Source organism: Mobula birostris, chromosome 1 (assembly GCF_030028105.1).
Source record: "Mobula birostris isolate sMobBir1 chromosome 1, sMobBir1.hap1, whole genome shotgun sequence".
Taxonomy (NCBI): domain Eukaryota; kingdom Metazoa; phylum Chordata; class Chondrichthyes; order Myliobatiformes; family Myliobatidae; genus Mobula; species Mobula birostris.
Genome location: NC_092370.1, coordinates 108982818 through 109004652, shown reverse-complemented (window position 1 = coordinate 109004652; position 21835 = coordinate 108982818). Strand labels below are relative to the sequence as shown.

General features: G+C 40.5%; 1 long non-coding RNA gene across 2 annotated transcripts in view; it reads right to left on the bottom strand.

The window, feature by feature from the left end:
• Positions 1-19367, bottom strand: part of LOC140202783 (uncharacterized) — a 75388-nt gene extending 56021 nt beyond the window's left edge. For both annotated transcript variants that reach the window (XR_011887192.1, XR_011887190.1), the window contains exon 1: positions 19266-19367. This is a non-coding gene — a long non-coding RNA (uncharacterized lncRNA). The remainder of the gene's footprint in view (positions 1-19265) is intronic.
• Positions 19368-21835: the final 2468 nt, after the last annotated feature.

Here is a 21835-nt window from a genome sequence, read left to right as displayed (position 1 = left end):
CCTCTCCTTTCACACTTTGCCTTCATGATTACTACCACACCCATTCATGGAATAGAAGCAATTGCATTACAGCAGGAGCTGCTTATTGAAAAACTGATAAAAATGCAGACTTTCCATGCCCTTTATTTTCTCATAAACCACCAGCAGAGGGAGAGATCACCCCACAGTTCTGTTAATTTTGAAATGCACAGGAATCCATCACACTTTGGAATTTCTTCCTCCCACCCCCCCTCCTTTGGAAAAGGCCGGTGACAACAGACAGGAACGCACCACCGATCCTGACCTGTGCTTTGTGCTCACTGCCAACTGTTCCTAAGAGCCTGACAGCTCTGCCGCTGCCTGTGGATGACCCAGCTGGCTGCAGTTAGCAAGCATTCCCAGGTTAAAGGAAGTAAGGCTCTGCCAGTAAACAGCCCAGTAATCCAGAATCAGAATCAGGTTTATTATCACCGGCAAGTGACGTGAAATTTGTTAACTTAGCAGCAGTTCAATGCAATGCATAATCTAACAGAAAAAATAATAAATAAAATAAAACATAATAAGCAAGTAAATCAATTATGTATATTGAATAGACTTTTAAATGTGCAGAAACAGAAATTCTGTATATTTAAAAAAAAGTGAGGTACTGTCCAACTCTTCAATGTCCATTTAGGAATCAGATGGCAGAGGGGAAGAAGCTGTTCCTGAATCGCTGCGTATGTGCCTTCAGGCTTCTGTACCTCCTACCTGATGGTAACAGTGAGAAAAGGGCATGCCCTGGATGCTGGAGGTCCTTAATAATGGACACTGGTTTTCTGAGACACTGCTCCCTAAAGATGTCCTGGGAACTTTGTAGGCTAGGACCCAAGATGGAGTTAATTAGATTTACAACCTTCTGCAGCTTCTTTCGGTCCTGTGCAGTAGCCCCTCCATACCAGACACTGATGCAGCCTGTCAGAATGCTCTCCACGGTACAACTATAGAAGTTTTTGAGTGTATTTGTTGACATGCCAAATCTCTTCAAACTCCTAATAAAGTATAGCTGCTGTCTTGCCTTCTTTATAACTACATCGATATGTTGGGACCAGGATAGATCCTCAGAGATCTTGACACCCAGGAAGTTGAAGCTGTTCACTCTCTCCAAGACAGCTAAATGATTAAATAACTCAAAACATTCAAAAAAAGCATTCACGATAATGTTTTAATTCAAAGATACTTTTTTCAAACACATGAAACTGCTGTTAATTAATTAAAACTGCAAAAGTGCTTCAAAATATAGAAAAATAAACAAAAATAAACCTTGCTAGCCCCTCAGCTCAGAACTTATGGAAAGCCCCTAATCTTAGTGTTAGCTGAAGCAGCAGAGTTTAGATGCACCAGTTCCTAACTATGATCGTAGAAGTCTGAAACCTTTGGTAGATACACTGTATTACATCTGCTGGTTCACAATGGGCCCACCAGCAAGCCATCAACATGATTTAGCCCTTTGTTTAAAAGTCTGAAGTATCAAAACATGGGAACAGAGAAATAAAGACAGTAGTATGTCACAGGGCTCTTCAAGCCCATCATGCTATTGAACGAGGTCATGTCTGATCACCTTGTTCACCACTATGTTCCTATGCCATCATTGAATTATTTCATTCCCTTAATATCAATAAATGCACCTATTTCTGTTTTGAATAAACTCAATGACTAAGACTTCAGAGACCACTAGGGCTGACAATTTCTAAAAAAAAAAAATTCACTGCCCTCTGAATACAGAAGTATCTCATTCCTATTAAGACTACCCCTTATTCTGAGACTGTGACCTTTGACTCTTGACCCTTCATCCAAGGATATTATCCTATTCACGCCCAGCTTGTTGATCCCACTGAATATTTTGTACATTTCAATAAAGTCACATCTCAATCCTCTAACCAACAAAGAATAGAGGCGTTGACTCTGTTCAGTCTTTCTTCCTGTGTAGTTTACCATTCCAGGAACTTTACTTGTAATTTTTTTGTTGGTAGGAGACCAAGCTTTTATGCAATACTGCAAGTATTCTCTCATTCCTCTACCAAACTGCCTCCACTGTACATAATCAACCTTTCACAATAGAGATTCAGGTGAAACCCTGAAAAATATAGTCGATATTTATGTGGCTCTCGTACCCCCAAAGACACCTCTTGACAAAGGCAGACATCAATGATAAAATTCACCACTGTCTTCAATGTCCTAGGACAACGTTTGATCAATTGGAGAAAAAGATGCTTGAAGATCAAAATCTCAAACTGAGCTCAAAGCTTGTGGGCTACTGGTAAGCAATAATTCTTGCTGTCCATGCATTTCTTTGGCATTGATTACCTAGTGCGGACACCTCAAGGCATCGAGAAGGTACTACAGAAGATGTCTCCACAGTGTCTTCCAAATACACTGAAGGGATAAAAATCCTTTCCTGACCAACATCCTGAGCATTGAGGCTTTTATTATTCTTTTAGGTTCCACAATTCGCGTGCCTGACATCAGACTTCCAAAACCAAGACTCTGTTCCAAGCTCTGTCAGAGGAGGAGGTTACCAAGAGGATGGAGGAGATGAAGAGCTAAAGAAGTGATGTTTGCTACCTTCTCCAATTTTATAGTCTATGTGATGAAGGTATTCCTAGGCATACAATAGTTTCTACCTGATGTTGCCCCTATTGGAAGTAACTTAATATATATATGAGATTTGCGATTTTCATGATCAATACAGCTGGGATAACATGTACAAAGCATAGATCAGGCAACCCTCCACACTTGTCCGCAGCTTGCAGACTACCACACAGCAGAGACGGTAGCAGGTCCAAAGCCAGTTCCAGTTGCTTCATGATCTGTGTGAAGATGAGGTGAAGTGAAGTTTGCATCATCCCTCATGATAGAATGAGAGATTGGAGGGAGATCTCTTGTGCCTCCTGACAGGAAGTGTACAACTCCTTGCTGGAATCACTTGATGTTTGATCTTCTCTCTGGTTATGACTGATTGTAACTGAACTGTGCTTCGCTTGTTCTTAGAGATATCAAAGTAAAATGAATCTAAGAAGCCAAGAATCAGAAGAAAGATGGGCAGTGAGTAATTATTCTAGATGGTTTACACATTGGGATAGTCATTGCATTAATTGACATGGAATATTACTTGGCTACAGAAATAAAAACAGAATCTACCAGAAAAAAGAACAGTGGGTCAGGCAACATCTACAGAATATGAGAAAAAGTTAACACTTCATGTCTGAGACCCTTGAAGCTGTCTTTCTGCAAATACTTGATCATTTTTACTTTCTGCTTTTGTATTCTGGATCCTTATATGTAATATATCTGAATAAGACTTAAGACGCGTGAAGACTTTGTTTACCTAAAGAGATGATCAAAAGTTATGTTTATCATTAACATATAATTTTAAATGTTAATTTTCTAATTGCTTACTTCACTTCAAAAAGATTTTTACCTGTCAGAGATGCAATAATAAAAAAAATTCTTTATCCTTGACAATTGTCAAAACTATGGTTATGTCATATCTAGTTATCAAAGGTATTAGAGATAATTTGTGCGTAGGACTTCTTTATTGTGATGTCATTTTCCTGATGTAATTCTGGGAACTATCTCCAAGCTAAAAAAGAAGCTAGCTAATGACTTATAGGACAAGAGAGCATCAACAATTGTTGATAATCCAATATACTTGGCCTGCTGGGATTGTGAAGGCTCAATATTCAGATCGCATTCCAACATTGATTGATATTGTACAGATGTGAGATATAACATCAGGAGTAGTTTCCTGATTACTGTTTCCCTGAATGTCAAAAAAGAAGGGGGGAAGATGGGTTGCAGTAATTTGAGTCTTTGCAACAGAAAATATAACCCCCCACCAACATCTCCATTCCTCTATTTCATTAATAGCTGCCTGCATTTCCCTAACTATATAATTTACATTCCTGCCTCTCTTCCACACTGCACCATCATCAGTATTTAACAGTTTGGAAATGTCTGAGCCAACATTAAAGAAAATATCATAAATCATAATATTAAAAAGGAATGGGCAACACTCTCCCCTGTGGAGTCCCATTCTCTATCTTATCCTCAGAGAATGTTGTTCCCACCATAATCTGTATCTTCCCTTCATATGAAAAATATTGAAAGCTCAAAACTGTCCAATCAAATAACATAATAACTGATAAAAGTCTCAGAATTCCAAGCTTAAAGCTATCCCAGTGCAGGATGAATGAAGGAAGACACAGGCATTTGCCCTAAGGAGCTGGAGGAAGCTGAGAACAAGCCATTTAGTATAACTGATCCTGAAAGTACTGTCAATAAGATAAGTCAGAATTCACTTCAGTAATTCTGATCATTTATTACAACACAACTTGAAAGGCTCGACAGCCCATGTAGAAGTGGATATTAATGCCTCCACCTAGTGATGGTTTAAATATTGCATTTGGCCCTTTATACGCCACAGAATCCAATAATGAGGAAAGCGGGGCACCTCTGTAGCATCGCATTTTAGCACAGCGCTACTAGAGCTTGGAGTTCAATTCTGGCGCTGTTCTGTAGGGAGTATCTGTATGCCCTACCTGTGGAATGTGTGTGCTTTTTTCTGGATCCTCGAGTTTTTCCCCCACCATCCAAAGAAACGGGTAGATTAACTGGTCATTTTAAATTTTCCCGTGAATAGAATGGAGATAATTGGGTTGGTCAGGCATTGCTGGGGCAGCATAGTTCAAAGAACCAGGAGGCTGTATTGCTAAATAAAAAATAAATAAATTTCTAGTTTTAACAAATACATGCTTATTTTTGCAAACTAACTAACCTTCCAATACTTTATCGAAGTCATTTAAATTTGGTCAGATTGAAGCAACCCCTCATCTTAGGGCTTTCCTCTAACTCTCTATCCTACTGTAACTGTGATACTCATCAGACCATTGCCTCTGTGTCAAATGCATTGTCACAAGCCAACTGATTTTACTTTGAGCTGCAATGGATTTGCATGGGCTTCACTGTGATTGCTTTAGCTTGGATATAGAGAGAGGCTGAAGGGGTGATAGATAGGACAAATAGAGAGGTGGCTACACCCAATGTGCAGGACACAGGAGACTGGGGTGACAGTCAGACAGAGGAAAGGGGTTAAGGAGCCAGTGCAGAGTATCCCCGTGGCCATCCACCTCAACAACAGGTATATCACTTTGGATACTATTGCGGGGATTGGCCTAACAGAGCAAAGTCACAGTAGGCGGACCTCTAGCTCTGAGTCTGTCTCTATGACTCAGGAGAGAAGGGGGAAGAAAAGACACATTTTGGTGATAGGGGATTCGTTAGTTAGGGGAACAATCAGGAGGTTCTGTGGGCAAGAACGAGATTCCCAGATGGTATGTTGCCTCCCAGCTGCCACGGCCCAGAACATCTCGGTTTGAGACCTCAGCATTCTTACGTGTAAGAGTGAACAGCCAGAGGTCGTGTTCCATGTAGGTACCAATGATGTGGGTAGGATGAGTGACAAATTCTGCATAGGGAGTTCAGGGAGTTAGGTGCTAATTTAATGGGCAATACCTCCAGGGTTGTCATCTCTGGATTGTTGCCTGTGCCACGTGCTAGTGAGGCTGGAACTAGGAAGACTATACAGTTTAATACATGGCTAAGGAGATGGTGCAGGAGGGAGTGCTTGGGCTCTCTTCCAGAGAAGGTGGGGCATGTACAGAAGGGACAGTTTGCACGTGAACTGGAGGGGACCTAATATCCTAGTGGGACCATTTGCTGTACAGTGGGGTGGGTTTAAACTTGAGATGCAGGAGGATGGGAACCAGAATACCAGAACATTTCGTGGAGAGGTTGTGGAAGCAGATGTTGGTAAGACCTCAGACAGTTAGGAATCAAAAGGTTGAGCATTGTGTGACTAGGTCTTGAGCTGCATATATTTCAGTGCAGGAAGTATCATAGGTAAGGTGGATGATAGTGTTGAAGATGAGGTTCCAGAGCTGCTGAAAAGTGTAGTCAGTAGCTCTGGATGAAGAGAAAGGATTCCATCTGGGCCCCAATTGAGTGAAAGGCATCCAGGGGGTGAGCCCGGGCCGCCGGGATTCACTGCTGAATCCTCTGGAGGTGTCGAGGGCCTATCAGCGAAACACTGAGGAAAGAAGACGCCCACTTGATAATCCAGAAGATGCCACCACTCACTCGGCCACCCCACAGAGTCTAGGCAGCATGTCTCAGGAGTGCAAAGAAGGGATATTAACATCTAGTCCTACATAACATACCTGAAGTGATATGTAGTGAGGAGAGGCTGTTGATAGGGCAACAGATGAGTTGCAATGTAAAAGGTGGTCAAAATTGAAAAGGGTGAATACAGGACTGAAATGTTATACTTCAGTGTGTGCAGTGTATGGAATAAGGTAGATGAGCTTGTAGTACAGTTACAAATCGGCATGTATGATGTTGTGGGCATCACTGAATCATGGCTGAAAGAAAATTATAGCTAGGAGCTTAATGTCCAAGGATACATACTGTATTAAAAAAACAGACAGGAAGGCAGAGGGGTTGGCATTGCTCTGTTGGTAAAAAATAAAATCCTTAGAAAGATGTGGCATAGGGTCGGAAGGTATTGAATCATTGTGGATACAGCTAAGGAACTGCAAGGGTAAAAAGCTCTGATGGGAGTTGTATTTAGAACCCAAACAGTAGTAAGGATGTAGTCTAGAAATTACAATAGAAATAGAAAATACATGCCAAAAGGGCAATGTTACAGTAGTCATGAGGGATTTCAAAATGCAGATAGATTGGGAAACTTAGGTTGGTGCTGAATTCTAAGAGGGTGAGTTCCTAGAATGTCTATGAGATGGCTTTTTAAGAACAGGTTGTGGTTAAGCCCACTAGGGGATCAGCTATTCTGGATTGGGTGTTGTACAATGAACCAGAATTGATTAGAGAGCTTAAGGTAAAAGAACCCTTAGGGCCAAACAATCATTATATGATCGAATTCATCCTGAAATTTGAGAAAGAGAAGCCTAAGTCAGATGTATCAGTACGACAGTGGAGTAAAGAGAATTACAGAGGTATGAGAGAAGAGTTGGCCAGAATTGATTGGAAAAGAACACTGGCAGGGATGATGGCAGAGTAGCAATGGCTGGAACTTCTAGAAGTAATTCGGAAGGCACAGGATATATGCATCCCAAAGAAGAAGTATTCTAAAGACAAGATGACACAACCATGACTAACAAGAGAAGTCAAAGCCAACATAAAAGCCAAAGAGAAGGCATATAATAGAGCAAATATTAGCGGAAAGTTAGAGGACTGGGAAGCTTTTAAAAACCAACAGAAGGCAAGTCGAAAAGTCTTTAAAAAGGCAAAGATTGAATACAAAAGTAAGTTAGCCAATAATATTAAAGAGGATACCAAAAGTTTCTTCAGATACATAAAGTGTAAAGGAGAGGTAAGAGTGAATATCAGACCGCTGGAAAATGATACTGGAGAGGTAGTAATGGACAACACAAAATGGCGGACAAACTGAATAAATATTTTCATGAGTCTTCACAGTGGAAGACACTGGCAGTCTGGTGGAAGTTCTGGGTGTCAGGGGTTATGAACTGTGTGAAGTTACCATAAGTAGAGATAAGGTTTTTGGGAAATTAAAAGGTCTGAAGGTAGATGCGTCACCTGGACCAGATGGTGTATTCCTCAGGGTTCTGAAAGAGGTGGCTGAAGAGATTGTGGAGGCATTAGTAATGATCTTACAAGAATCACTAGATTCAGGAATGGTTCCAGAAAACTGGAAAATTGCAAATGTCACTCCATTCTTCAAGAAGGGAGAGAGGCAGAAGAAAGGAAAATATAGACCAGTTAGTCTGACCTCAGTGGCTGGGCAGCTGTGGAGGCCGAGTCTTGTGTATACTTAAGGCAGAGGATGATAGATTCTTGATTGGTCAGGACATGAAGGGTTAAGGGGAGAAGGCAGGAGATTGGGGCTGAGAGGAAAATTGGACCAGCCATGATGAAATAGTGGACCAGACTCGATGGCCCAAACAGCCGAATTCTACTCCTATATCTTAGATTTCAAGGAAATCTCCGGAAATCTGGTGGCATCTGTCTACATAACTCTTTGTAACTGAATACTATCTCTACATTTAGGCTGAAGCCTTAGCCTGATATTTCTGTTTGTTTTTCTGACTACGCTCCATGGCTGTGCCTCATGAAATCCAGTGACGGGTCCTCGACCATTGACAGTGGGGAATCCACTTGAGAATCCTGTGTCAGGATGCATTACTGGATGCTTGGCTAGAACCCTGCTCCCATTAATTTCAATTAAAGGGACCAACTGCAATCAACTAAATAGTGGATAATCTATTTTTTAAATTGCTTGATCAAATGTATTTGCTTTTTAATACACTTAAGTGTGATAGTTTTTGTCAGCATAATGTTGTATTTTAACAGTTTGAATATGTTTTATTAGCCTTTACATATACGATAATTGGCTTTCTAAATGAACCACAACAACAGCTGGTTTCCCGATTGAATCGGTCTCTCTAGAAATTTGACTATGCACCAACATTGCGGATCAAGCTTGCGCACATGAGCTGGGTTCTTTATCGGATGTGCATGTAACGGTGCTATTCCTAGTGTCATGCACCAGGAATAGAGCATCGTCAGGATATAATTAGGGCATATTCCAGAATGCCAGTGTCACTGGGCACTCATAGACATGATTTGATAGCACTGTGCTCATCAAGGGTGCTCTTTAAAGCAGCCATCTATGAGCAGATCCCAGTTTGGTGTTGAAAGGCCAAATCCAGAAATTGACCTATTACTTTCCTGACACTCGCCAAGATACTGATTCCCCAATCCCGTAACTCCATTCACCTTCCCACTCCACAGATGTATCATTGAGAACCTTGCCCTGCCTCTTCCAGCCACTGATTCACTGATAAGGACCCATTCACCCACCCCTCTTGACCTCCAGTCACATACCTATGACCTACTGAAGTCTAATTCATGGATCTAACCCTACCCCACAACCCACTGATCTGCAATCCTGACCAGTGACCCCATCTCACCAATATTAGCCACATACCCCCAACCCCACAGCCTTGACCAGCTATCACATGATCCTGACTCGCTCTCTCAAACCCTGTCCTGACTCATTGAAGGCCATCACCAACCCTGACTAGTGTTCAGAAGACCCCAACTCTAACCTTCCGCATCAACTATCCTGACTGATGGTCACAGGACCCTGACTCATCTATAATACACATCACCCTCAACACCGAGGAACAACAACAAGACTCTAAATTGATGTTACTCATCAACAACAAATCACTTTCTCACCAGTTCACAACTATCCCCCTAACTCTGGATTTCCTTAATGTCCAGGACACATTGACTGAGACTCCACAGACAAAGAGAATTTTTAATATTCATTTCTCCATGAGTGAAGAAACTGCTCGTTTCAGCCCTAAATTATTCTCAAACTATGTCCCCTAGTTCTTAGCTCCTGAGCCAGAGGAGACATTTTGGGCATTTAACCAATCTGGCCCTTTAAGAAAACCCAAGAGAGACTTTAGGCACTGGAAATCTGCAGTAACACACACACACAAAACACTGGAGGAATTTAGCAAGTCAAGAATCCTGATAAAGGGTCTTCACCTGAAACATCAACTGTTCATTTCCCTCCATGGATGCTGCTTGATCTGCTGAGTTCATCTAATATTTTATGTGTGCGACCTTTTACAAATTTAAGCTGTGATGGGACCACTTCCTGTGGTCTTCATTGATTTGGATAAAAACACACTTAAGTCCTTTGCAGAGGCCATTGCACCGATACTTGTACCATTTAACAAATACTCTGCATTTTTACATGAATTGAATTGACTTTATTTCTTCCATCTTCACATACACGAGGAGTAAAATATCTTTACATTACGTCTCTGACAGAATGTCACAGATGGTAGCAGCTGGAGCAGTTTGTGGTTGGGGTGACTCGGGTCCCTATTTATCCTTCAGGCCCTTTTTACGCACCTGTCCCGAATAGTGGGAAGTTCACATCCACAGATGTGCTGGGCTGTCGGCACCACTCTCCGCAGAGTCCTGTGACTGAGGTAAGTACAGTTCCCATACCGGGTAGTGATGCAGCCAGTCCGGATGTGCCCTGTAGGAAGCCTTTAGGATTTGGGGACTCCTGCTAAACTTATTCAACTGTCTGAGATGAAAGAGGCACTGATTTGCTTTTTTCACCACACAGCCAGTATATACAGACCACGTGAGATCCTTGGTGATGCGTATGCCAAGGAACTTAAAGCTGTTCATCCTCTCAACCCCAGATCCATTGATGTCAATAGCAGTTAGCCTGTCTCCGTTCCTCCCGTAGTCCAAAACCAGCTGTGGGTCATGGGTCTACAGAGAGTAAAGGAGGGGGCTTAGGACATAGCCCTGAGGGGCTCCTGTGTTGAGGGTCAGAGGGGCAGAGGTGAGGGAGCCCACTCTTACCACCTGCTGGTAATCTGACAGGAAGTCCAGGATCCAGCTGCACAAGGCAGAGTGAAGGCCGAGGTCTCTGAGCTTCTTCTCAAGCCTAGAGGGAGTTATAGTGTTGAATGCTGAACTGTAGTCCAAGAATAGTATTCTCACATAAGCATCCCTCTTCTCCGGGTGTGTAAGGACGGTATGCTGAGCTGTGGCTATTCTGTCATCTGTTGATCGGTTGTGTCAGTAAGCGAATTGTAGGGGGTCCAGTGTGGGTGGCAGCAAGCTGCAGATGTAATCCTTGACCAGCCTCTCAAAGCATTTGCTTATTATTGAGGTGAGTGCAACAGGATGCCAGTCTTTCAGACATGTTATCTTGGTCTTTATAGGTACAGGGACAATGGTGGATGTTTTGAAGCAGGAGGGCACTCTATGCTGGGAGAGGGAGGGATTAAAAATGTCTTTAAACACACCTGCCAGATGTGCTGAGCACATCCTGAGTACCTGCCCTGGGATGCCGTCCGGTCCCGCAGCCTTGCGACTGTCCACTCATTGGAAACTCCATCCACATATTTTCACCTACTCGTTCCACTTGTCAATAAATATCTTTTGAATCATCACAATCCCATCAAGTTTAAAATCATCAGCAGTATGATGTTCAGTTGCTTTTGCCAAGTTATTTATAGTGTGAAAAGCTGGGGCTCAAGCATCCATCACAACAGTATCCCATTAGTCACAGCCAGCCAACTTGATTAACCAACGAGGATAACTTCAATCACTGCTACTCTGAACTGACTTACTTTCAAAGTCTCTTTACAACTCATGTTCGCAGTGTGATTGTTATTATTTGCAGCGTTTATCCTCTTTTCCACATTAGTTGTTTGTCAGCCGTGTCTTTTTAGGTACAATAAATTTTTATTGTTCTTTTCCTATAAATGCCTGCAAGAAAATGAATCTCAAGATAACATACAGTAAAGCATATATGTACCTTAATAATAAATATACTTTGAACTTGAAAATAACATGTTTACTCTCACTTTTTGTTCTTGATTGAAAACCAGTTCCCAATCTGTGACAGGATGTTACTCCTGTCTCCATGTGCTTGAACATTATAGATCAATCTACTGTGCAGGCCATTGAGAATACTTTTCAAAAATCCAAATACACCATCTCCACTGTTTTTCCTTTATTTATTGTACTAGCTCCATCATCAAAGAATTCCAGTACATTAGTCAAACATAATTTTTCTCTTTTTAGTCCATTTTGGCACTGTTCAGTCCTATTCTTCTTCTTCTTCTTCAAGAGTTAATTACATCCTCCATTACAAATTGACCTTTGTTTTTACATAACAGGATCACATTTCTACCACTGGAACAACTCTGGGATCTATAAACCTTTGGAATGTGATAACAGAAGCATCTAACATTCCTGCAGTCAAAACTCTGGGAAGCAACTCATCCGACCCCTTGGATTTATTGGTTTTCAAGCAGACCAACTTCCCTAGTATTATTTTCCTCATTCTCATTAAATCCTCTCTTCTCTAACTTACCTGGAAAGTTTATCATGTCTTCTGGAAGGACAGATACAAAGCAATTGTTTAAATCCTCTGCCATTTTCTTATTCACCATAACAAATTCTCTGTTCTGTTGAAAAGCGCCTTGCACTTTGTCCCATTTATCTTTTCCTCTTACGTACCTGTAAAAACATTTTTCTCTTTTTGTCAGTTCATTCATATATTCTACGTTGTCTTAGATTACTCCACAGGTCTCCCTTGTCCACTCATAAATTCCCAGTAATCTCCCTACTGGCAGTTAACCTTGGAAGCCAAACAAATGCTACACCTTCCCATAACACCTCCTCCTCACCACCATTCAGGGCCCCAAAAAGTCCTTCCTGGTGAGGTGCACTTTGCCTCCGGTCTGTCAGGGTCATCTACTTTATCCGGTACTCATGGTACAGCCTCCTCCACATCAGGGAAACCTGACACAGATTGGGTGACTGCTTTGCGGAGCACCCTTGCTCTGTCTGCTGCAAGAAGCAGGACATCCTGGTGGATATCCATTTTAACTCAACTTCCCACTCCTATTCTCACCTGTCTGTCCATGGCCTCCTGTGCTGCCATGTTGAGGCCAAATTCAGGTTGGAGGAACACCACATCATATTCCATCTGAGTAGCCTCCAACCTGATGGCATGGACTTCTGGTACGGTCCGGTAATTTCTCTCCCACCCTCTTGCTTACTCCTTTCCCTCCCCCACCTCTTATTCTGGCTTCTGCCTCCTTCCTTTCCAGTCCGGATAAAGGGTCTCAGTCAGAAATGTTGACTATTTGTTCCTCTCCATAGATTCTGCCTGAGTTGTTGATTTCCTCCAGCATTTTGTGCGCGCGTGTGTGTGTTGTGTTGTGTTCCCTATCATTTCTTAGTTCTTCTCTACTGAGCTCTAAAATGCTTATTATTTTCAGGCCTACTACTGTTTCTGGAAACTTCCTTGGATTTAATGCTGTCTTTCATTTCTCTTATCAGACAATTTCTCTTATCATTTGTCCAGTCGATGTTTGTGCCTTTTACAACTTGCGCACTATTTCTTTACTGCTAACTGTTGCCTGTCCTTCATCACACCTTTTAAAGTATTCTCCCGTTCATCCACAGCCAGCTCTCCTCTCATGTATTCATGGCTTCTTTCATTTAGATTTTAGGCCCTCGTTTTGTTTGAACTTTCAAACCCAGTTTTAAATCCTTTCATATTATGGTTTCTGTCTGGCAAAAGCCCCTCAACAAGATTATCCCATTTCATTACACATACCAAGAGCTATCTTCCTAACTGGTTTCTTAACATATTCGTATAGGAAAGGATCTCATGTACAAGAATTCCAGGATTTTACCTTGTTTTGATTCATTCAGTCCTGACACTGGTTAAAGTTTCCCATTATTATTGATTTATGCTACACCCAATGTTACAACTGCAATTTTTTGGACTACAAATAATTCCTGCCTAAATTTCCTGCCTCTTACCGTTTCCTAGCTAAAGCCAAAATGATTGTAGTTCCACATCATGCTGTGTTAAGCAAAGAAAAATTTTAACTACACCGATCTCCTCCTGTATTGATAGTTCTAATTTTTATTTCCACTACCATTTAGGCCTCTTAAGATCTTGGTCCTGCAGCCAAGAAATCACTATCTACACTACCCATTTATTCTACACATTCTTTATCTCTCACTTAAATATTAGTATTTTTCTATCCCACGTCAATAAGAACAAAAATCGGACCAGGAAGCTTCTGCCCGAAGGAGAAACACAGGAACAGCCAATGAAGAGTTGTGTATGTGGTACTTGAAACAACCACAAATGGAAAGCATGGGAATGTCAGAGAGAGAACTCACTGGCATGGTACAAAGCCAATTGATAAGGAAAAATTCCCAACTTTCAGGGGACTGAGAGGAAGGATATGGGCCTTTCCATTTTGAATGGCGTGGACAAGAAAGAGAGACAATGAAAGCTATATACATTCTGGCCACATTATTTGTAACTTCCTGTAGCTTAATAAAGTGACCGCTGAGTTTGTCTTTCTGCTGCTGTAGCCCATCCACTTCAATGTTTGACGTGTTGTGTATTCAGAGATGCTCTTTGAGTTACCCCATCTTCAGCTTGAACCAGTCTGGCCTTTCTCCTCTGACCTCTCTCATTAACATTAGTAGTTTCCAGTAAGATTTTGACATGCTTGCTCACAAAGGCCTCTCTGAGACCAACAGAAAGCACAAATGTTTGTCTTAAACATTTTTCTTGTCATCAACAGACCCTGATAGATATTGGAAGTACAAAATTAGATTAGATTAGATCATGGGGACACTCAGTCCTCATTTATTGTCATTTAGAAATGCATGCATGCATTAAGAAATGATACAATGTTCCTCCAGAGTGATATCACAAAAAATAGGACAAACCAAAGACTGACAAGACCACATAATTATAGCATATAGTTACAGCAGTGCAAAGCAATACCATAATTTGATAAAGAGCAGACCATATGAACAGTAAAAAAAGAAGTCTCAAAGTTCCAATCGACTCCCAATAGTCCCTCGATAGCAGGCAGCAAAAGGGAGAAACTCTCTCTGCCATAAACCTCCAGGCACCGACAACTGTCAATGCATTGGAAGCACCCGACCACAGCCAACTCTGAGTCCGTCCGAAAACTTCGAGCCTCCAACCAGCCCTTCAACACTGAACACCGAGCACTATCTCTGCCGAGTGCTTTGACCCCATCCCGGCCACTGAGCAACAATCAAAGCCGAGTATTTGGGGCCTTCTCCTCTGGAGATTCTGGATCACACAGTAGCAGCAGCAGTGAAAAAGGCATTTCAGAAGTTTCTCCAGATGTTCCTCCATTCTCCAATGTCTGTCTCCATCAAATCAGGATTGTGCACGGCACCCTACTTGACAGATTACAGATATCATTCACCGGAGTGGCCGTGCAAGCTGCGTCACGCCGCCATCTTCTCCTCTCCCATTCTGGTTCATTGAGAAGACTGATGGCAAGGTTGCTGCATGATCTTGGTTGTTGTGCAGACCAGGTGCTCTTTGCCGTGGTGTCTCCTATTACAGCCACCCAGGGGAGGATGTGCTGGAGGCGGTGTGGGTGAGAATGGAGTAGCGGTGGGCATGCTGAAGTCCGTGCTAGGTTGGGAGCTGGCCTCTGCGGGAAGGCTCTCCCATCAGTGCTGTTCATTCCCTGAGGCAAGCTGGATTGCCTTCGTCTGCACCCGCAAGGAATGAGGAACTGGTAAGTACTAAGTACAACCAGTCTGGCCATTCTCCTCTGCTCTCTCAAGGCTTGTTCATTCACAGAACACGTGCTCACTGAATGACCCACCCCGTCTGCCATCAAAGTCACCTAGATCACATTCCTTCCCCATTCTGATATTTAGTCTGAACAACAACAGAACCTCTTGACCATGTCAGCATGCTTTTATGCATTGAATTGCTGCCACAGGATTGGCTGATTAGAAATTTGCCTTAATGAGCAGATGTACAGGTGTACCTAATAAAGTAGCTACTGAGTGTATATCAAGACATTACTTCAGCTAAAGCTGACAATCAGATGAAGAACTGAACTTTAAAGTATCAAGATGTTAAATCTGAACTGATACTAGGCAGTTTCGCATGATAAACATAATCCTAATTTCCACACAGAGGGAGCTATCCTACTCATTGTGTCAGGCTGAATATTTTACCAGTTACTTTCTTTCTTTCTTTATTTGCCTAGCTATTTTTTCTTTTGGTATGTATCCAATTCCTTTTGAAAAGATACTATAGAATCTGCTTCCACCATCAAGCAGGGATTTCTAGATCATAAGAACTTCCTTTTTTAAAGAAAAGGTATGTTTAACTTTCTTTAACTAATGCCCACACATAATCTTATAAGAATATGTCTTCATTTACTCTTTGAAAATGGAGTATGGTTTAGAACACCTCAGTTAAATCTTACCTTAACAAAATCATTTCTAATGAAAACACTTGTACAATGTTCTAAACTGATTCATTGAATAAATATGATTCTATTTAAGTGGGGGTGCAATGAAGAGACAAATAGAAATGGATCTGGGTCAATACTGAGGAGACTTTTTCATCTGTAATCTTGTATAATAAACATTTTTGTTAAGCATTGCATGAGAGAATGAGTAAGAAGACATCAAGAGGGTATTTTGGAAACCATTGCACAGAAAGAAAGTGCATCTTTGAGCCCATTGATCTTCACAAGCTTACCCAAGGTGTACATCTGAATTACACAAGTCATGCTCAATCGGATCTGAACATTTTTGAAGTGGAGAAGGTTCTGGTGATTGTGAGCATTGGGAGAAGCTATGGTCTCTTGTGGGTCAATGTCAAGCTTGTGTGGAATGGTAAAATGTTTAAAATTCTGAATCACAACATTGTGCCACCTTTGGTACTTAAATATTAGAAGGGACCACGTGAATTATTTAACATCAGTTTGAAAGCTGAGAAATGCATATGAACGCTGGAGGGACTCAACACGTCAGTCAGCATCTGTGGAGAAACAGTTGATGGTTTCAGGCCGAGCCCTTCATCAGGATACACAAAATGTTGATAAAATAGAAAATTTTCACAGAACACAAAATACAATATTTGAAACCTAATCTGGGCCTTATGAAGCCCAAAAGTTAAAAGGAGACAATAAATTTTGATCCAGGAAGAAAGTGCTTTTATTGTACCTATTGAATACAATTAACTGCTGAGAATAAACACTAATACCATCACTCCCTTCCAGTCTTCCTCCATAAATCATTCTGTTACCTCCATAAAGCCCCAATGAAGATAGACCATAAGATATAGGAGCAGAATTAGGCCATTCAGCCCATCAAATCTGCTCCACCATTCCATCACGGCAGATCGTGAGTCCCACTCAACCCCATACACCTGTCTGCTTGTCATATCTTTTGATGCCCTGACCTATTAGGAAACGATCAAGTTCCGCCTTAAGTATACCTACAGGCTTGGCCTCCACCGCAGTCTGTGGCAGAGCATTCCACAGATTCACTACTCTCCAGCTAAAAAAAAATTCCTCCTTTCCTCTGTTCTAAAAGGTCGCCCCTCTGTTTTGAGGCTATGCCCTCTAATTCTGGGTACCCCTACGATAGGGAACATTCTCTCTATATCCACCTTATCTAGTCCTTTCAACATTTGGTAGGTTTCAATGAGATCCCCCACATTCTTCTAAATTCCAGTGAGTACAGGCCCAAAGGTGCCAAATGCTCCACGTATGTTAACCCCTTCATTCCTGGAATCATCCCTGTGAACCTCCTCTGGACTCTCTCCAATGATGACACATCCTTTCTGAGATATGGGACCCAAAACTGTTGACAATACTCACTGTGGCCTGACTCGTGTCTTATAAAGCCTCAGCATTATTTCCTTGCTTTTATATATTGAAATAAATCCCAACATTGCATTTGCCTTCTTTACCATAGATTCAACCTGTGAATTAACCTTCTGGGAGTCTTGCACAAGAACTCTTAAGTCCCTCTGCACCTCTGATGTTTGAACCTTCTCCCCATTTAGATAATAGTCTGCACTATTGTTCCTTTTACCAAAATGCATTATCATGCATTTCCCAACACTGTTTCCATCTTTTTTGCCCATTCTTCCAATTTGTCTAAGTCCCGCTGCAATCACGTTGCTTCTTCAGCACTACCCATCCTTCCACCTATCTTCGTATCATCTGCAAACTTTGACACAAAGCCATCAATTCCACTATCCAAATCATTGACAAACAACGTGAAAAGTAGTGGTCCTGATACTGACCCCTTTGGGTCACCACTAGTCATTGGCCACCATTCAATTTCTTCCAGCTCTGTTCTCTACCATTCTGGTCTCTGCTCTAGTCTACAATCTTGCTTTTGGTCTCTGATATGCCTTTTGGCCTCTAAAATCTCCCTACCCTTCCCAAAGTTACCATTTCTTTCATTGATTTGTTCCCAGATGTAAATACATGGCAGGAAACCCATCCTTCAGCGTTGCTTGACTTCAAAGTAACTTCTGTTTCTCTCAACACTTAAAATATACTTAATATCTAGTCCTATGAGTGACTTAATATTATGATACACATCACAAATCTAAATAATGCAGTAAATATTTCCAATTAAAACACTAGTCTTAAGTCTCAGTGCACAAATAGGGTTGGCAGGACCTGGAGAAACCAATTTTTCTGGGGTTCTTGACATCAGGTTAAATTATGGATCATAGAAGTCGAAGTTCTAATGGAAGCTTTAACTCCATTTTAAAACAAATCCAACGATGCTTGTTAGTTGGTGGAAGTATAGGCTAAAGAGTGGAGTATTTTGCTAATTTATTCCTTGGCTAAGATATTTTTACTTTCTAATACTAAGATAATTTGTTATTTGAAAACTGGTCTTACAAGGGTAATGATTCGAGGTGCTTTAAGAGATTTGAACAAGTTCAGATTTGCATCAACTTGTATCTGATAATGTCATAAATATGAACTGTGATATTTTACTCACCAATGATGATTTCTGCATAACTTCATCAATGACCTGCTCGCTGCACTGAAATATTTTTAATTTGCTTGGTTAAACCTCTGGGTGTTTTGATTTACTTTAGCAGGACATAAAAGAGGTTGGAGACCTCTGCCTTATTGAATGTATACTTTCTAAAAACTGGATTGACAAATATCCTAAAAATAATAGATTTTTGTTGGGTTACACACCATGTGCACTTGGTCATGTTGTTGGAAATGGCTTGGGAAAACAGTGGAGACCACAATATCGAATATCTGACTTGTGTAATATGGGTTTTGTGTTTTAAATTGGGTGGAATGCCAGAAATTTACACACCTGAATTTAGTAAGTTTTGGTGTGATGACTGGGCAGAAAATGACTGGAATGATAAGCAATCTCTACTATCACTTTGTTTACATATTACACTACTTAATTTACTTTTATACTGAAATAAAAGTACTTGATACTCAGTGTGGACATAACAGGCCAAAGGTCCTATTTCTATCATGTACAACTTTGCATCACCCACTCAAATATCTCCTTTAAAAGGAAGCTCAAGCTTTGAATCTAATGGGATTGCTCTGCTGAGAGCCAGCGTGTACTTGGTGCCCTGAATGCTTTTCGTCACTGGGAACAAAATCAGTCCTAAAGGCAAAAAAATCAAAGCTGCTTTTTCTCCCAATAAAACTAACCCAGCCTCAGACCTTCTGAAGTCACTTTGAAGATGTTGACTTGGTTTTTAACAGAGGTCCTGTTGTGATGGAAAAAATTAGTTCAGAATACATTTCCTTTCAATGTTTTCTTACCTTGCTAAACTTGAGAGCTTGACAGAGAGACTCCTTCCCTTTTTTAGCAGCATTGTACTCGGTGGTTGAGAGACGAAGTATTAGGTCACAGTTCTAAATGAATTGACTAATCTATGACTGAAGATATAAATATTGAAGTATAAAATCTGATATTTCTTGATGTCTGTATCCAATTTTCTTTCAACTCTAAAGCAACCTACGCCATGACGTGGAATGCTGATCGATGTCAGTTACTATTATAGGAAGCTATTGCTCACTACTGGCTGGGCAGTATCCCATGAGAATATACCAGGTTTAAGCTATTATATTGCAGGTCAAAGGGTGCTGGGTTTTGATAAAGTTTGCAAACTTTGCTTTAAAAAGAGTAATTTGCAATCTTCACTACATGTGAAATATTTACAATTACAAACACACTGTAATATTTAAAGTTCCTTACCGCTGACATCCCCCCCCCCCCATACTTTCCTCCAATCACTTTAAATTTTGCCCATTCATATTAACTATTTCTGCCTTGGGAGAAAAGTGTTGGCTGTCCACTCTAACTATGCCTCTTCTCATCTTATACACTTCAATCAAGTCACCGCTCATCCTCCCTTGTTCCAAAGAGGAGACCCTAGTTCACTCAACCTATCCTCATAAGACAATGTGGGCTGAATTTGATGTCAGCCCAAAACGTCAACTGTCTGTTTCCCGCTGTAGATTCTGCCTGACCTGCTGAGTTCCACCAGCACCTTGTGTGTGTTACTCAAGATCTCCAGCATCCGCAGAACCTTGTGTCTTTGAATTGTACCATATGACTGGAGAAATCCAAAAGAATTGTGTTCTCATTTTGATTTACAAGATTATTTTGAATGGCTATGATCTGACTGGAGTGAATTTGTTTTGTCAGTGATAACACAGCTATATATCTGATTTTCTTGTACCGTCAATCAGCCAGTTACTTTAGGTCAAGCTTTTCATTAATTGCCTGAAGTTTGAAATTAAGATCATGATGAAATGTGCCACAAGTATCTCCTTGACTATGTAGGCTTATATCTTGATATTTCTTCCTCATCAGTTATCCTATATTCCGGTATGTACACTAGAATTTTATTACAGTGATACGGTTCTGTGTGGGATCCATTCAGATCGCCCACCTTCCAAACATGGTAGAAATCTCAAAGATAACAACAAATTGCAGAAAGCTTAAAGTTAAGCTTAAAGTAAGTTTTAAAGTTAAGATGAGATTAGATGTGTCATTGCTACTCACTCCTTTTCTGAGTTGTTATTATTATTATTATTATTATTATAATTTTAGTTTTTTTCTCAGCTCAAGATGCTAAAAGCTAAGGTACGGGCATAGCCAAGCACACTCAGTTCTTAATTGCTAGGACCTTTCAGACTATTCTAATGATATTTAGTATTGTGGCTTCCGGAGACTTCCATGAATATTGTTGTATAGGCTTACTTGTTTAATGCTTTTATGTAATGACTTTGGGATGATACCAGTTGCAGACACTGTATTACTTCTGGGACAAGATATACCCTGTCATTGTTCCATAGTCTTTCAATTTCCTCTTTTAATTCAGCATTTTCCTGGAGTTTTTCACTTATTGATTTCTGTATGTTATGTGTGTTTGGAATAGCTATATCTATTAATTAAGTTGTATCTGTAATAATGGATGGGTTGTAATACAACTTGTAGGACTCGCTCTAAAATTGGATCAGGGCTGTATTTTTAATAAGATATATTATCTTTTGTCAGTTTGTATTTTAAAGCAAAACTTTGGTGAATGATATTTGCCACTTGATTATACCTGAGGAAGTAATCAGTTGAATTATTTCTGGTTTCTCTTGGCATTTTCTGCATTTATGGTCTTGAATTTGTTGGTTTTTTATTATGTATTTTTGATATTTTTTGTGTTAACCACCTTGTTCTGTATTGCCACTTCTGTTTCTGAGATGATGATGATGATTATTATTATTATAAATATCTGCAAACAGTGATAACATGACAGTTAATTTCAATAAATTCCAGTACTGCAGACATCACTGACAAACAATGAAGAACAGGAATTCTAGCTGATAATATTTTTATCCACACATTTGCAGTTCAGTGACACACAAGCTTTTTGGATTATTGTCCTTGAACGAAAGCCTCAATTAATTTCTGTAAAGCTCCTCCTATGCTCACTGAGTTCCATAGCCAATGAATTGAGCAAACTTGTGCAACCAAATCATTGGACAAATTCATATACATAGCAAAGGGATAAATAAAGATGCATAAATCAGTTTGTGATAATGGCTGAGGAATATATTTTGAGCTTTTTTGAAACAATCACATTTCTTTTAGAGTTTTGATTTTATGATTCATCCAAAGATACTTCTTGCGTGCAATCCTTGTTATGTTTTGTAACTTCAGAGGCTAATTGAAAGAAAAACACAGGAGCCAGGATACTTGTCTACTTAGCTTTTTTCTTCCCTTTTATTTAGTAAGGCACTCACATGTGATGTGAGTGATGGTGCAATGATGTATGTCATTCACGTACTTCTTACATATAACCTGTAATGAATTATGCATACAAAGAATG